Raw genomic sequence first — 18,281 nt, forward strand, 5'->3', positions numbered from 1 at the left:
TGGTTTAGGGGTAAAAGGTAAAAGCGTCAGTCCGCAGCATATCCTACTAAAGAGCCTGAACAGTGAGTAAAACCAGAACTCTCATCTCTCATCATCCTACAGTATTTCTGCAATCTCAGATGCTATTACACAACCAGACTTAAAAAGCCTAAATGCTGAATGATGACTACGTGCAGCTCAACATCCTGTGGTCCTTAACTTGTACTTAAGATGACCTAAGATGTTTGCAGAGAAACATAACTTGCAACTGTAAACTTGAGGTGAATGGCTGCACTAATGCAACCATAAACAGTTCTGCGTCTGCCATTGATCTACCATCTGCAGTCACCTTCAGCACCAGAATAGGTCTACCCTCACCCATGAGGACACCTCACCCATGAGGCATGCGGGTTATGGCAAGCAGAGGCCTCGGCCACACAGCCAGCCCGCGGTGGGCTTGTTCCGATCATGGTTCTGTAATTGGTAGCCTGTGGGGCAGATGGGTGGTTTACTGAGTGAAACAGTGGTCAAAAGCCACACACGCACACTGCTAAATATTTACATATGTGCAGGAAGGGTTTTTAAGATGCACAACAAGTGCGCGCGCGTGCGCGCACACGCGCACACACACACACACACACACACACACACACACACACACACACACACACACACAAACACAAACACAAACACAAACACACACACACACACCCCTCCGTGTCAATGACTGGCAATAACTTGTTAAAAATTACACTAACATCACATATCATTTGCCTGCTCTTCATGGCAGTAAGAGAACAGGTTCATGACTATATTCACAATGTAGAGCTAGAATTGTGGCATCAAGCAGTCATCACATGAACTCTTCTCTCTCTCTCAACTCTTATGAAAATATCATGAACACAAAAAGATATCAGTGCTGCGTGCATGCACACACAGAGAGAGAGAGAGAGAGAGAGAGAGAGAGAGAGAGAGAGAGAGAGAGAGAGAGAGAGAGAGACACACGCATACACACCTGCTTGATGAAAGCATCTGCAAAATGAATAAATGTTAATGTAAATGCACGCATGCACACACACAGACAGACAGAAAGACAGACAGACAGACAGACAGACAGACAGAGGGCCAGATGTAATAAAATCAGATGAATACTACTGGGGTCTAATGAACCATAGTCCCATTGTCATTCACAGCAGAGTCTCAATGCTATCTGACAAGTTCAAAACATCATTGTCTACCTAAAGGCGACTGATGGCATCACATGCTCATATAATAAGAAATGCTTCATCTCACTTCTCCAAAGGCTCATTGTGAAAATAGCATGCCTTTCCGTTGCCTTTAGAAAAGGGAAGCACCAACACAACAATGAGCTGAAAGACTCTGTCCCAAAGGATTTATGTAGCAGGCCCAGGGCCACTCCAAACGGTCTTGGACAAAGAAGCTAACCAGTGAGCACCCTGAGAAAACACATCACGTCTATCCATTCCAACACTGATGCTTCAGAATGTCGTGCACCTCACAGCTCCATACACAGGCCACTGTGATGGTGAATGTGTGCATGGGACTGCATTTTGAGGCGTTGTGGGACATGTCACAGACTCCCACTCCAACTCGACGCCTGTGGTCTAGTCTCCCGTTTAAGCCAACACCATCGTGGATTTAGAGCTGGCTCGGCTCATCGTCTAGTGTTAGTGGCATTTGTTTCTTTCCAACATACAGTATGGGTGTGGGCGTGCATCTCAGCATCATCCTCCAATGTATCACCAAGAAAAACAAAGCAACCAAACACAACAAAACAAGATAGGTAACAAGACAAACATTTACCGAAGAAGGAAATAGATTACTCCATTGCGAGATTACTAACTTGAGCAGCCAGCAGGCATAACCCTGAACCTATTCCATTAGAAATAACACTAAAATATGGTTGTAAATGATCATTTGTGAGGGCAAGGTGAAATACCTGTATTAGATTTGCACATCCAGATCACAGTCATCACTATGGTCTGTATATATTTCACAGCTGAGTGGCTGGCTGATTATAAACCTGAATGACCTTGATCTACAGGAAAAACTGCCCTTTGGGGGGGCAACAGGCTACATCGCCTATACCACGTACGGGACCAAGTGCCCACGGGGACCAAGGTTCGAATCCGACCTGCGATCATTTCCAGATTCCCACCCCATCTCTCTCTCTCTCCCACCCATTTCCTGTCACTCTTCACTGTCCTGTCCAAATAAAGGCAAAAAGCCCCCCCCCCCCAAAAAAAAAAATAAAGAACTGCCCTTTGACTCATACATTCACATTTAGTCATTTATTTTAGAGTATACTTTTATCTAAAGTGACTTACTATTAAAATGCTATTATACTAGCCTGAAGCCAAAACCATTATCATGGAGGTAACAATAGCCCACGCCCACAATACTGTAGTTCTCATCACACTGACCTGTGTGTGGTCATTATTACCTGGAATCAAATCATGACTAAACAAGTAATAAGATCACTCTTTGTGCAATCTGATCATTGTCTGCTAGCTAGCAGAGACAGAGATGAGAGGAGAAAAAAGTATGACAATAAATAGCCATGCTGTCTCACTTCCCTAATCAGACACCCTGAGAATAACACATCCAACCAGACTGCCAGTGGAAAGGAGAAGGACCAGGCCAACACTAAACACTAAATTCAACCTGGAAACCACATAAAGAGCCCAAAATTATGGATTTGGGGATTTCAACACAGACTCTTGTGAAATCGGCAACAACACATTCTGAGGTTATGTTGAACAGTACAGAGAGAAGAATTTCAACTGCAAAATGTTTATTCCAACCAACAGTGTTGAGTATTAAACTAAGGCTGTTAGCTTGATGACAAACCCTGACTCACTAATTCACAACAGCGATGTCTTCAGGTCAACTGGTCCAACCACATTGTCAAGAAACTTTACCCGCCCAACTTGGCCAATGAGATGAGCGCCAGGCGAAGTTCATCCAACCATTTCATCTTTAATAACGCATAAATGACAAGGGTGGAAAAAGCTGTTATTTAACAAGATCTTAAAAAGAAAAACTTTCTACAACATACATATACTTAAACTTAGATATATAAATACTAAGGCTGAGTTTACTGGCAAGGAGATTTTTTACGGAACACCACATGAAGCAAGCTTTGGGTTTCAGCCTGTGTTTGTGTGTGTGTGTGTGTCAAAGTGAGTGGGTGTTGGCCCAATAAACCACTAGCAGAGCGGAGCCACTTCAGAGGAAACAGAGCTGCCCCAAGCCCAGGGCCCTGTGGGCCGGGTGAGTTTTGCCAGTACAATGAAGCCATGGCCAATCTCTGATACCACTTTTTTCATTTCTTTCTTTGGGTTTGGGTTAGAGTTGCCTCTAAATTAATACATTTATCAAAGAGGGTAAATAACATAAATAGACATGGCCTATCATTTGAGGGTGGGTGGGCCAGCTTTATGATGCACAGATAAGGTTTGGTCATCCCTAACTGGAAACCACTCTGGGCTAAGGGATAATTTGCGCTGTGTTGGTGCCTGCCAACTGTTGGCATGGCATCTTGTTACAAACCTTGGTCTGGAAATGCCATTCACCAAATGCAGAAGGGTCAAGACTAATAAGGTCAGTAATGGGCTACATTGCAATTTGGTTAGTGACTAGGGGGCAGCCGTGGCCCACTGGTTAGCACTCTGGACTTGTAACCGGAGGGTTGCCAGTTCGAGCCCCGACCAGTGGGCCACGGCTGAAGTGCCCTTGAGCAAGGCACCTAACCCCTCACTGCTCCCCGAGCGCCGCTGTGGTTGCAGGCAGCTCACTGCGCCGGGATTAGTGTGTGCTTCACCTCACTGTGTTGCTGTGTATGTTTCACTAATTCACGGATTGGGTTAAATGCAGAGACCAAATTTCCGTCACGGGATCAAAAGAGTATATATACTTATACTTATACTTTGGGGAATGTCAAAGAGTATACAGTACTACTAATTGGCTGTAGCATGATGCTGCTAATGCATTCCTTAATGGGATGACATAAGGCATCAGAAACACCATCAGGCACTTCGCCATCTTTAGCTTATTATAACAAAAGAGGGGGCTAAAAATAAACATGGGTATCATGTGCTGCTCTATTTAGATAAAGTCGCATGAAAAAAAGAACAATGTAGTTTTCCTTTTCCCTCCCACAATGATGAAGGTCTCAGCCTGAAGGCCTTCCAAACAAGCTGGCAGAATCAGAGACACTGGATCTGGTATTTACAGCTAGACACATGCTTATTCACTTTCATCAATCTCTCTCAAAGATGACGAGAGGGTAACAGGCAAGAAAGTCCCGCAGCAATTGACACAATTTTGTAGAAGCCCAGTGGTTGTCTGAAATGTATTGCTTGCCATAAAGCCCCTTCCTGTATGCATCTGCTCAAAATCCACTCTGTGATCACGCTCACTTGTGGAGAGATGCAGATGGCTACTGTTACAAAGCCCCCGTTGATCTCACGGACATTAAAATTACAGAGCATGCAAATGCCCCCCGCTTCAGCTTTGCCCGTCCACGTCACAGGGCACATTGAGCAGGTAGCGGCCTTGTGCTCAGTCCAGGAGGGGCCAGCATCCGAACTGCCAGCATCAACAACACATGGTTTTAAGAGTGTACGCAGAGAGGAAACCAACAATAACCTCATTTTACACACTCACAGAGGAACACATGCACACACACAAGGCAAAATGTCTGAGAATTATCTGTATTTCTATGCGAAAAAAAACATTCTTCTGTACACACAACCAACAGATATGATCCTTTGCTTTCTATCAACAGAGCCTGATAAGACTGGACACCTGACATTGGGCCTGATAAGACTGGACACAGGCGGCAGGCAGGCAGACCGACCTTAGTTAGCTGCAGAGACCCCATGCCTGTTCAGATTATGTACTTTTGCATGTGTAACCACCCAGCTGGGAATCCATCCTATTTGCTTACCACAAACTAAACAGCACATGACTTTAGTCTTACACTTCTCATACTACTTACCCCCCCGCCCCACACACACACACACAAATACACACACCTCTTCTTTATTTCTACGTATGCTGTATTTTACTGAGCAAAACATTCAAATATGGCGATCATCAGGCTTCTATGTGGGGGATACAGTTTGTCTGAGAGCTTGAGAGTCTGCCATATTTCTCCTCCATTCCTCCCGCCAAACACCTGTGGCATAAACAGAGGCTACGGGATTTGTGGAGCAGAATTGAACCCCCCGAGGTGGGCCTTATCTGGCAGGATTATTTTATCCGAGCAGGAGGCCAGGGAGCTGAGAGAATATGAGGATTTTCTTCAGAGGCCTAAATGTCTTCACAGGCCTTTGAAGTTCCCTGTGTCCACATCTGAATGCCTAGAAGTGAGCACTGAGCAAAGTAGCCAGCTCTTGAAGGAAACAGGTGGGCAATGAGCCAAGTGTTGCTGTAAGCCCACTCATCCTGGTGCCAGGCGCCAACTTAAATCACAAAGCTGAAAGGCACGGTGCCCTGTTCCTCACTTTTCAGCTGCTTTTCCCCACCAACAACCACCACCCAGAAACTGAGTCACACCACCCTCACACAGGCATGGGCACGGGCAACGGTCAGACCGGTATGAGCACCTAAGGGACGGAGATAAAGACGGCAGCGCAGTCACGTTTGGGGCAAGTCAGCCAGCACTACATCTACATTGGTATGTCTGTGTGTGTGTGGGAGGTGGGGTGAGAGATAAAGCATGTGATTTATGTGTGTGGAAACATTGAATGTTTCAGTGTTTGAGGTTTCAAACAAGTGTTAATCATGAGGATAACAAAAAAGAAGAATCGACAAATGTGTTGTATAGCCTTCGCAAGCAAGTGTTGATAATTGCCCTTTTTAAAAACAAGCTCAACGTGTGGGAGAGCCACTGAGGGCATCCTGCCATCGCGCTGTAGGGGTCCGCCAGAGCAGCTTGGCTGCGGAGGCACTCACAGTAATTGGGCGCAGAGAGGGATAGATGATGCCCACGCTCAATTCTCTCACTAGCTCACCCGCCAGGTGTCTGTGGTGTTGAGTCTGGATCTCATGATGAGCAAACACACACACAAACACACACACACACACACACACACACAGGTAAACTATGCAAAGAGAACTACAATAAGCATTTACATAAGCAGATGCTAAACAGGTCATTTGCGGAACAGCAGGGCCACTGTGTTTCTCATGCGGTTGCCAGGACAGCAGCAGTATTACACGTTTATACTTCTCAAAATGAAACATGCAGCAACTGGACCACAACGACCACAGCTGTAACTGAGCAATAGGCATACACACCCTCTCACTCAGAACCCCAGCACTTATGTGTGACCTTCACAGAAAGAGAAATTCACACCCTATTGCATAGCACGGCAAATATCATCCCCTTGTGTGAGAAAACAGCGCTAAACAAACACTTGGCAAACATTTAGAACAGCACTTGCGAGAAAGTGCAGCTCAGAGTATTTTCAGCTACTTTGAATGCTTCCATGAACTCTGCCAGTCCATGTGAAAGAGCATGGTAAAAGCAACACAGAAAGACACAAAGGTGCATGGGGGTGAAATTCCAAAGCACATGTACACAGGAAAGTATGCGTTCACTGACCTGCACCCTGATTGGGCGGGAGGCCCCCATTGTGTCAACTGTCTCTTGCTCTTCTCTGCTCTTCACAATTGTCAGGAAGTGCTTGCGCACACAGGCACCTCGACAGTGCACCAACACACACACTCACACACTCGTTCCCCTGAAATGCTTCTCTGCCGGTCTAACAGGACTGAATGAATGAGGGAGGAAAGCTCAGCTAAAGTAAAGAGGGAGGGAGGGAGGGAGGCTGAACACAGGGTGAACATAGAGGAGGGGCTAAGAGGAAAGCACAACGGATATTGGGGCTATGATGTGTCCATCTCACAGCTAAGCCAATGAGAGCTTAAAAGGTGGGCCAACTGCAGCGCATGCAGTGTGCTTGTTCTCAGTGTTGTGAGTTTTTTTTTTTGAGTCCGCTTCCAGTCACCACAGGATAAGGAAGTTCAATTTATTCCTGGAGGGGAACGTATTCTTCTGCTGCTTCAACATAAACACAATGGTTTTCACCACCAGCAAATCATGTAGTCATTTTAGTCTTCTCTTTTCTGTCAATCACTTGTGGAGGTGCACAGTGTAACACATCCATATGTGTATGAAGTACAAGTACTGCATTACACAATCCGACCACCCACACCCATGTAATCCATTCATTGCCAAGAGAAGCCAGTACTGAAAGGGCTGTTGGGATGGAAAATCCCCAAAGACTAGGTGGTGTGGTGAGTTTTGGAGATGATATTTTGATCATAATACACACCCACACAAAGAAAACATCTTTAAGTAGTCATGTGACATGACACACTGAAGTGAGAGGAATGCCGAAGACTTGACATGTGGTCTTTTAGTCACATCCCCTAGTGGAACCATATGATATACTGCAGTCCGAGCATTTCAAGAATGTGAATTCTGCAAGAATCCATAGCAAAAGATCAACTAAGGAAAGATAAGAATGACCAGTAAAAATTCATAGAAAAAGATCAAAGGCAAGATAAGAATGACCAGTTAACAAAAAAAAAAAAAAACAGCTTTACCTTAAAGGGCAAAACAGACTGGATTTTGAAACATGAATGAAATGTTTCATTAAAAAAAAATTTATATTAAGAACATTTCTTTCTTAGACACAGTGATATATTCATTAATTAATCTAAATACACTTGGTTGTTTATACAACATTTTACAAATGGAGGTGGAGCTGGCATCTTTCCCTACTATCAATGACAATAAGGCAGCCTTGTAAGCACCTCACCTAGTTTGATTTGCCTTTCTGTCCCTCTCCAACTGAAGCACCCAAGACCAACCATATATTCTGTCTCCTATCTCTCTGCCCAACCCACACCGTCTCTCTCTCTCTATGTCCTTAAGCTGCTGAGAATTGATCCAGCGCAGCAGACACGCTCAATACGAATGATTAATAGAGATGGCATCAACTCAATGCCTTGTGTTATATTCAGCTCACTGCTCAACAAATCATTTTCTCTGTGGTCTAACAGTAGTGCACCTTTGATCTAGCACTCTTTTGTATAGCTTAATAATTCTTAGTTACCCCCTGATGATATTTACAACATAGCCTAGCTTTTATAATATAATCAGTGAGATACTCAAACTAGAGGGCAGGATTTACATGTAAAAACACATCTATGCCCCCTAGTGACATCTATAGATACTGCATTGCAAAATCCAATTACTAACACAAAGAATCCCGAGTCTTTACCATATCACCAGGACAGAAAGGAAATATTACAGAATGAATTACCAAAGTTTGATGCAGATCAAATTATTCTTATTATGAGCCCATTTTAACTTCACATAAAATATATTTATTTCAAAGTACCAACACCACACACTTAATGTACATGTGTTTAGCTAGGAACCTCATCTTCATCAACATTAAATCCCCCCCGCCCGATTCTTTCATCATCACCTTGTCTGCACCCCACACACACACAAACACATGATATTAAGTGTAGGATATCACATGATCCACACAGTTTCCTGCCTGTTGCTGAGCTGTAGCTATAACACATTACCACTCCTTAGACCAAACTGCCACCAGTTCCTCCTTTGCTAGATTACAGAGATGTCTGAAGTCTACATGGTGCCAGCATTTCAACATGGTGCCTTGTCGAAGTATCAAGCAGTCATAGATCAATGTGCTGCATCTCCACTCATGAAATGATGCACAGTGACTGCAGTGGAATGAATCTGCAAGTGGTGACCACAAAAGCAACACACTAATTCAACCCACACAGCTCAGTGAGAATAAGGGCAGATATGGGGCAGTGGTAGCGTGATGGTTAACCCAGAATAGTTGTAAGTCCAATTCTCGGCTTCCACCGCTGTGCCCTTGAACAAGGCACTTAACCCCGAGTTGCTCCGGGGACAGTGGCCCTTGTAATATAATGTATTTGGTCTGCTAAATGTAAATGTAACAGGAACACTCTCGATCCAGCTGAACCCTTGAAAGCTTCACCATGAGGTGAGCTCCAGTTAGCACGCCTTAGGCTGAGGTCCAGAAAATACAACAATGTGCTGATCTCAACCCACCTCACACTTTAATTGGACAGCTGAGTTCTTCAATTACGAAACTCCCGTCTCATGACTTTCGCCACTTACTACCAGAGACATACACTGTTGCATAAAAACGCAACTGAACAGAACACATTTGTATCAGGGTGAAATATGAAAATAGGCTGATTTTCATCTCCAATGTTCATGTCAAAAATAGGTCTTGCAAAGGGGTCTGAAGAGACTGTCTGATGCTGTTAGAGCAGGAGTTGACAGTAACTAAGTACATTTAAGTACATTTAAAGTATGATTTTTGAATATCTGTACTTTACTTGAGTATTATTTTTTTGGAGACTTGTGACTTTAACTCCACTACATTTGAAAGACAAATACTGTACTTTTGACTCCACTGCATTTGAAATATGAGCATGAAGTACGCATTACTTTAAAGGAACCGTATGTAGGATTTTGGCCAAAACTGGTACTACAATCACTTTCAAAATACTGTAGAACGGTGTACACCGCAGATGTGGTAACTAGAGCAGAGCTGGCAACCCAGATGCCGAAACATACTGACTTTGTGATTACTAGATGGGTGGAGGGTGGCGGATCAGGCTAAAACACAAATATGTAAACATCAACATCAGTTGAGGGCTGCAACTTCACTTTTTTAAATTACGATATCCTGGCCGGACTACTGTTGTCAGTGATATAAGTATTTGAAATTAGCATGATTTCCTAATGTCTAGTGACAAATCAGGGCCATTTTATGATTAATTGAATTACATTTCTTACATACGGTTCCTTTAAATCACATTTGATTCTTTAAATGCAATAATGCTATAGACCATCTTGAAGTTTAATTTTTTTAATAGTTTAATTTGAACTTGGTTGAATTGGCTGTGGTAATGATGGTGATGAACAGATTCTTCATCAGAACATCCTCCTTAAAGCCTGGGAGAACCCAGGCGAACCTGTTAGCAGTTGAGATTTGAGAAGTAGTTTGGTGTTAACCAGGCTATCCTCCATGATTATTGTGAAATTGGAATGAAATTAGTCATTCACCACATAGTTAAATCTTTAGCCTACATCATTATACAATAAATAATACTCATAATTGAGTTATCTAGTTTTGTGTTCAGCAGTGAACATTTTTTAGATTTTTGAACAGAGAATGAATAATGATTTAAATTATAGTATGAACAGTTGAAAAGTTATGAGGTAAAATGTTTTTGTTGGATGAAAGGAACTAAAGGTCTGTTCAAGTCCTATGACTGACTAAATGATGTACTGTATGCCTTAGTAATGACCAAGAGCAAGTACTTATGTACTTCAACTTAAGTAAAAATCTGACTTAACAACTTTTCTTGTATTGGAGTAATATTCAACAAGGTGTATCTATACTTTCACTTTTCACAGGAATTGTGTGCTTCGTCCACCTCTGTGTAAGAGTTAATCAGATGATCACAATGTTCGTGTGCTCTACTGTTAGGTGACACCGTGAGCATGCATGTGCAATAGTGAGTTTGTGGAAACATGTTTTCATGTGTATATTAGTATGTATATCTTGTGTGTATGTGCGTGCATGCTCAACCATGTCGGCAATTACAGGTGTAACCTATATGGCATACCCTTTGTCAGTGGAAGGCCATAATCGAGAACTGCATTGTCTTATCCGGTTATCTCAAGAGGCCCTGAACCTGGCTGGGAGTGAGTGGGCAGATAGTCAGGATAAAGAGCCAGAGATTACAGGTCTCCCAATCCAAAAGCTAGCTTCATCCCAGGGCAAAGAGCAAGGCTTGCACCACGCCTGTTAAGTCAACTGAACACACCCATGTAATGTTTACCTCACTGAATTATCCCAATAAATAAAAATGCACCATATAAATACATTTGCTCTGCCTTAACATGTAAGAAAGGAGCCAGGTACCAAGTAAGGAGACAGGCACTAGATAACAAAGAATAAATAGCCTATTAGAGATTAAAAAAAACTTTAGCCTATATCTAGCTGTAAAATCTTACAAGCCACATGAGAGAAACTGTGGTTAAAGATCTAGTTCCTCTCTAGAAGTTAACTGGCCATCGTATAAATTCATACCGGATGTGCCAAACACCATCACTTTAGCAGACCACCTAAGCACCTCGCCACAAATTCACTTACCAACAAACACACCAACCAAAAAAATGTCATACTGCAACGTCATACTGCAACGTGAAGTCGTTGACAAGTGGCAAGCATGGTGCAAGAGTAAAGGTGTGTGTTAATAATCATCTCCACCTGTCTTTAGGTGTCTGACGTGAGATCAATACACTCTTAAGTGGTCTTACCGGTGTTGCATCAAGTTACTTCGCTTAGGTTTGCCTCGGCTGAAGAGCACTTACATGACAATGAACTAGTGTTGCCAATCAATCAATGCCATCAGGAAAATGATGAACACGGCAATAAACATAATGAGATTACTTTGAAATGGCGAATACATCTAAAACATGTTATCAAGACGAGACGACAGAATAGTTAGAATGATTGGATGGAAAAACTTACATCAAGAAAATCTCAAAACATATGTTTAATCCACTGTCAAGGAAGATGCGTCCGGAAGAATGTCAAACACTGGCTGCTGTTGCTTCCTCGCTGACTTTAGCTAAGGACCCGCCCACTCATAGAGGACCTATACTATTCCTGTGTGCCGCCCCTGATAACGACAACCAAACCAATTTCTGAATGACTGCATTGGGTATATTCTACAGTGGACTCCTGCGCCCCCCGAGTCCTATGTATTATTATCGGTAGTTTGTTAGTTAAATCACATTTACTGTTGCATCTAGTGCATTGTAACCTATGACATCCGAAAAAGTGAGGAAGCTCATATTTCTAAAGAACCATCTGTCTAGCAGTCTGGACACATATTCACCCCAATCCTGAAATGTTCAATACATGACACTGAGAGTACCAAAACTGCAATGAGCGTGATTCAACTTAATAACATCACTGGGTTGCCATGCAGTAATAATCACGAAGATGTGCCTTCTACTGAATTTCAGTTTCACGGATGCGCATACAAGGCTCACCAAGCCACTGAGGTTAACTGCGACTTGTCCTAACATTCCTCGGGACGTCATCCATTCCAGCACAGGTTCGTTCGACCTGGACAAACCGAATTCTTAACAAACACAGCTGTACTCCACAACTAAATGTCAACTGATCACGTCTGTTCATGGGCGTAGATTTAGGGTGGGACGCTAAGGACTAGTCCTAATCAAAATTTTAAGATGACAAAATTGTCCCCACCAATATTTTAGCGAACTTATTTGTGCTGCTGATCCTTCCGACAGCCATGGACTACAGTACAAGAAACGTCATTGATTGGCTGAAAAGCAGTGAGGTCGCAAAAACAATGACTTCAGACTTGACTTACGACTCCACTCAAAAGACTTCAGACTTGACTCTGACTCGAGCTTCGAGACTCCTGAACAAGCTGTATTTCATGCAATTATTGCTTTTTTAAAATCTAAATATATTCATGTATTACTATTTTATTTTATTGCTACATACAGAATACTTTGGAAAACGTATAACGAGCGGCATGGCCCCTTTGCCATAATGTGCAACGTAACGCATGTGCGCACACTCACAGATATACTGTATAAAAAAAATGCATTGACCATGGCGACAAGAAATCCTCCCGGAGTTGTGCCTTTTATTATTATTTTCGGTTACAATAACTTCATGCACTGAGGAAATAAGCGAACAGCGACATGCAAGGTGTGTGGCACCAGGATAAATTAATAAGCCTATTCAACAACGTTCATGAGGCATCTCCAAACGCACCCAGATAGGTCAGTCACTTAGGCCTAGATATCGTCACAGGTGACAAGCTAACCATCGCCGTGTTGTGCTAATGCTGGGAACAGACAGGGATGGACAAAAATACATCAGAATGTATTTCAAAATAAAATACCTAATAGGCCTACCCTCATTTTTAATGTATCAAAATAAAATACTGTATTTTTGTATTTAGAAAATACTCAAAATACTTTTTTCAAGGAAGTATGGAAGCACTGCAAAAAAGCTTTTTTATCCCAAACATTTAGCCTATTAAAACTATATAGTAAAAAACAATACAATTTGGCCCCTGTCATACTAAATAGTATACCGTATGCAAGTTCATGTAGTGTGATCAGAATTAAAAATAATTCAAGAATTTACATTTACATTTAGCTGATGCTTATCCCATACGACCTACTGGTTAGCGCTTCGGACTGTCGGTTCGAACGCCGACCAGTAGGCACGGCTGAAGTGCCCTTGAGCAAGGCACCTAACCCCGCGCTGCTGTTGTTGCTGGCAGCTCACTGCGCCAGGATAAGTGTGTGTTCACTGTGTGCTGAGTATGTTTCACTAATTCACGGATTGGGATAAATGCAGAGATTACATTTTCGGGATCAAAAGAGTATACTTATACTTAACCACATTAATCAATAGGCCAAAATCATAATTATGTTTCTGTGCCGAATTTCGTAATTCAAGTCCAGTGCAGAACTGAATAAGAAAATCATAAGGCTATGTGTCTTGAAGTTCCAGTATGTGAGAAACTTGACATGCCTTAATATCTCCAACCTCAAGTATGCAGCTAATAAGGAAATAGAATTGTTATTTAATTAAACAAGGTGAACTTCTCCCCACTGTGGAGTGCAGATAAGTATGCTACAAGGAAGGGAATTCAAACACACCCAACACCTTACATCTATTGATGTCATTGTGGTTCATTGAGATATCTGACATTTTTTCTGTTAAAGGAACACGCCACCCAAAATCAGTAGTAATATATGTTCTTACCTTAACTTTCACGAGTTGAGTCGTACCTCTCCCGCGTCGGTATGTGCACTCAAACGCTCTGGCGCGCGGCGCGAATGTGTTAGCATGTTGCTATGCTAGCGGGCTCTGGTGGCCGTAGAGAGAGTAAGATGGCATTAATCAAACACATCCACGTTTTCCCTACTTAAATACAGTTGCACAAGTAGTTGATTAAAAATGTTAGGGCACACAACATGAAACGTGACGATTTTCCAAGCGAATAAAGAGGAGAACTACAATGTCTGGCGCAATAGCACTTGGGAGTACTTCGACCTAGGTACAGTAGTAATATTAATTAACACCTAATTGTAGATCCTATTCACCACAGAGTTTAGAATCCATGCTTGATCGACCCCTCAGCCTCCCCCTCCCCTCTGAGCGAGAGAGAGGCACACACACTAGAGATGCGCTGATGGGCTATTATTTCAACCATAACTGCATAGCAAAACTGAATCCATCCATCAGCAAAGTTTTTTGACCAATTTTCAAAACCGCACCCGCCCGCCATCTGCTGTGTTTATAATGTATATGGGATGTTTTAAATGTAGCCTATATGGGATGCGGCGCTGCTGACGTGAGGCTAGAAAGCTCTTGCCTGTTCTTTCTAGAAAGACTGATCCAATGCAGCAAATATATTAAAAGGCTAAAGTCCTACATTGGCTATGTTGTAGCCTATATCCCCAGAATATCAGCAGCAAACTCTCTGTCTCGCAAAACAGTCTCCAAATAAAACGCACATCGGCCTGTTGCCTAGCCTATTCTGTGTGCCAATATAGCCTATCGTCCAAAATGCTTGATTGCATTGCATTCTCCACATTTTTAGCTAAATTTTCATGTACCACATCAGCGTTTTTGTTCAGTGAATCTTTTGTAAATTGCTTTACAATTACCGTCGGGCCTAGGCCTATTGCCAGGCTTTCTTCAGCTTCGGTCACGCCCTTATTACAATTTTATCATTGTAATAAAAAACGCAATTTGGCACATAATTTCAACATGCTGCTGGCCTACTAATTAATGCCTATTGTACTTTATTTTTTGCAAAAAGAAAGAAATCCTTGATAAAATAACAAGTCATTCACATTACTTTACGCACTGGCATGTCAGGGTGACACTATGACAAGCCTGTTCTGAAGACTCCCATTAATTTTGACTGCATGGGAATAGAGCGCGTCTTTTGACAGCGCAATTCATGATGATCGGACAAACTAGCGCCTCGATATTAAAGAAACGCCGACTCCATTCATTCCGAAAGTCCACCGCACAACAGTGCAACGTGCATGTTCACATTATAACCGCCAAACTTGCTTGCTTGCCTTCTAAGTTTTCCGACTTTTTTTCCATAGGCTACCTTCTTTTTTCTGCTGTGGATGCTATTGAGCTTGTAGAAGTCATATGAGTCATATCACTCTCTGTCTCTCTTTTAAATGCCTATTCCCTGAAGGCTACAATTACTATGTGTTTGATATCGAAACAAAATAACCCAGGCAGTCTCATCTAGGATATAGCACAGGTTGAAGTCTATTTACTGAAGTTCTATTTACTGAGGTGAATGTGTGTGTGTGTGTGTGTGTGTGTAAACATCTTGTAGATGACTCAGAAATAATCGGAAGAAGGAGTGAATAGTGGCAAGAGGCAAGCCGAAGGCTGCTGACAACTTGTGGTACATGAAAATTTGGTACATGAAAATTTAGCTAAAAATTGCAGAATGCAATGCAATCAAGCATTTTGGACGACGTGGAGAGACAAGCCGGCAGCAGATTAAATGCTCGAGAGAGAAAAAGATGCTGTTTTAAAAGGACGTGCAGACCGAAGCTGCAGCAAACAGGTGATATTTAGACATTTATTTCACAAAATCCAAGACTAAGAACAGACAGACTATGTAACTGGACACATTGAGGCCAAAAATATTGAGAATTCTACAGGGAATGTTGAAGACGAAGGAGTGAATAGTGGCAAGAGTCAAGCCGAAGGCTGCTGACAAGGGCCCGACGGTAATTGTAAAGCAATTTACAAAAGATTCACTGAACAAAAACGCTGATGTGGTACATGAAAATTTAGCTAAAAATGTGGAGAATGCAATGCAATCAAGCATTTTGGACGATAGGCTATATTGGCACACAGATAGGCTAGGCAACAGGCCGATGTGCGTTTTATTTGGAGACTGTTTTGCGAGACAGAGAGTTTGCTGCTGATATTCTGGGGATATAGGCTACAACATAGCCAATGTAGGACTTTAGCCTTTTAATATATTTGCTGCATTGGATCAGTCTTTCTAGAAAGAACAGGCAAGAGCTTTCTAGCCTCACGTCAGCAGCGCTGCATCCCATATAGGCTACATTTAAAACATCCCATATACATTATAAACACAACAGATGGCGGGCGGGTGCGGTTTTGAAAATTGGTCAAAAAACTTTGCTGATGGATGGATTCAGTTTTGCTATGCAGTTATGGTTGAAATAATAGCCCATCAGCGCATCTCTAGTGTGTGTGCCTCTCTCTCGCTCAGAGGGGAGGGGGAGGCTGAGGGGTCGATCAAGCATGGATTCTAAACTCTGTGGTGAATAGGATCTACAATTAGGTGTTAATTAATATTACTACTGTACCTAGGTTGAAGTACTCCCAAGTGCTATTGCGCCAGACATTGTAGTTCTCCTCTTTATTCGCTTGGAAAATCGTCACGTTTCATGTTGTGTGCCCTAACATTTTTAATCAACTACTTGTGCAACTGTATTTAAGTAGGGAAAACGTGGATGTGTTTGATTAATGCCATCTTACTCTCTCTACGGCCACCAGAGCCCGCTAGCATAGCAACATGCTAACACATTCGCGCCGCGCGCCAGAGCGTTTGAGTGCACATACCGACGCGGGAGAGGTACGACTCAACTCGTGAAAGTTAAGGTACATATATTACTACTGATTTTGGGTGGCGTGTTCCTTTAAAGGTCGGCATGGAGCCAATAGGACATTGTTGCCTTTGTCGGTGTCCTTATGTGAAGTTGCACAGGTAAACTTGCTCATCTTTACTTGAGTACGACTTCACACCAGTGCTTCAGGGCAGCCGTGGCCTACTGGTTAGCGCTTCGGACTTGTAACCTGGGTTGCCGGTGTTCCAGTTTAGATGGTGAGCAGGTTAACTTGTGATATTGCATAAAATCCGTGAATATTCAACAAGACCCTGCCTACTTGTTAACAACGCTTTGCTCTGCCTCCGCCCTTCCAGTGCTGGAGATTCACATTTTCACAAGCCTACAGTGCGTGACAGAATATGAAGCAAGATCTTGCCGAAAACATGCGGGAATCGCTATGTATAATGCATGTCTGCTTAAACATCCACACAAAATGTTGTGCAAACAGGAAATGTGTCAAAGTAAATCAGCGAAGGTTTTGTTGGGTTTCGAACATGAGTCTCACTGAGGCAAAATGTTCTAAGCAGTAAGCACTATCACCACTACACCACAGAGAGCAACACTTGTTATAAGTCTATTAGACTAGTCTACTAGCTTACTAGCTATCCTGATGTCCATGTTAACTGGTGATAGCCTATAACATGAGCAAACACAGCGAATGCATGCCTTGAATAATGCAGATTAATTTTGCCTCAGTAATTTTGCATCACAAACAGTAACAAATGACCCCATCAGACGTTGCTCGTTTTTTGTGCAGAAAGCAAAAATTATGAAGATCACTTAGGCCTCAAACTGCTCACTAAAATAGCAAGCTAGCAGCAATAGTCCACCCTGCTAACCAATTGCACCACTGGTTATTTTGTATCTATGCAATAGCATGGTGTTCCTATTAAATGAATGTAGGTCTATGTTCTGACAGCTTATTTGTCAATCAATCAAGATATTCATTATAGCAAACATCTAGGCTAAGTGAATGTTTTGCAACAGGCTGCTGAACGAGCAGTAAGTAGGCTAAACTATTTTCTAATTTAGGCTACGTGGGAATCTGAAACAGCAACATCTGTCATCAAACTCTCTCATCAAAGTTTTGTAATATATGCTACCATGATAACCATTTTGTGTCGTTAAATTAGGACCAACAAATTAAATAATATTTAACTCAGAGAAAATAAGTTTCATGTGTTCACTTCAAATCATTAGACAGCTCACTGCATAACTTCACCGAGACGTGACACTAAGTTATGATAATGTTTGCACATGACTGACGTATTTCATATAATTAACCCCCAAAACGGAATAAAGTGTTAGTGGGACATGCCAGTTTGTTGTACATCAGTTAGGTTTTGGTACCTATTTTGTTGTTTTGAGGCTTGCACATGCCCATGTTAAATGCCACCAGTTAACATGGGCGTATATTTCTCACTTATGT

The 18,281-nt window shown here is 42.3% G+C and overlaps 1 protein-coding gene across 2 annotated transcripts in view; it reads right to left on the minus strand.

Moving 5' to 3' along the window:
* The window catches only part of pld1b (phospholipase D1b), a 41,488-nt gene extending 29,762 nt beyond the window's left edge, over positions 1-11,726 (minus strand). The window contains exon 1 of one of the 2 annotated variants that reach the window (XM_076290553.1): positions 11,637-11,726. The gene's annotated coding sequence lies outside the window, so the exon portion shown is untranslated. Of the gene's footprint in view, positions 1-6,613; positions 6,770-11,636 lie in introns of those variants that run through there. The other variant, XM_076290552.1, reaches the window with a different exon arrangement.
* Positions 11,727-18,281: the final 6,555 nt, after the last annotated feature.

This window comes from Alosa pseudoharengus, unplaced genomic scaffold (genome assembly GCF_046254945.1).
Source record: "Alosa pseudoharengus isolate Yale_2024_CS ecotype anadromous, Long Island Sound unplaced genomic scaffold, YU_APseudo_1.1 YU_APseudo_1.1_scf_18, whole genome shotgun sequence".
NCBI classification, from domain to species: Eukaryota; Metazoa; Chordata; class Actinopteri; order Clupeiformes; family Clupeidae; genus Alosa; species Alosa pseudoharengus.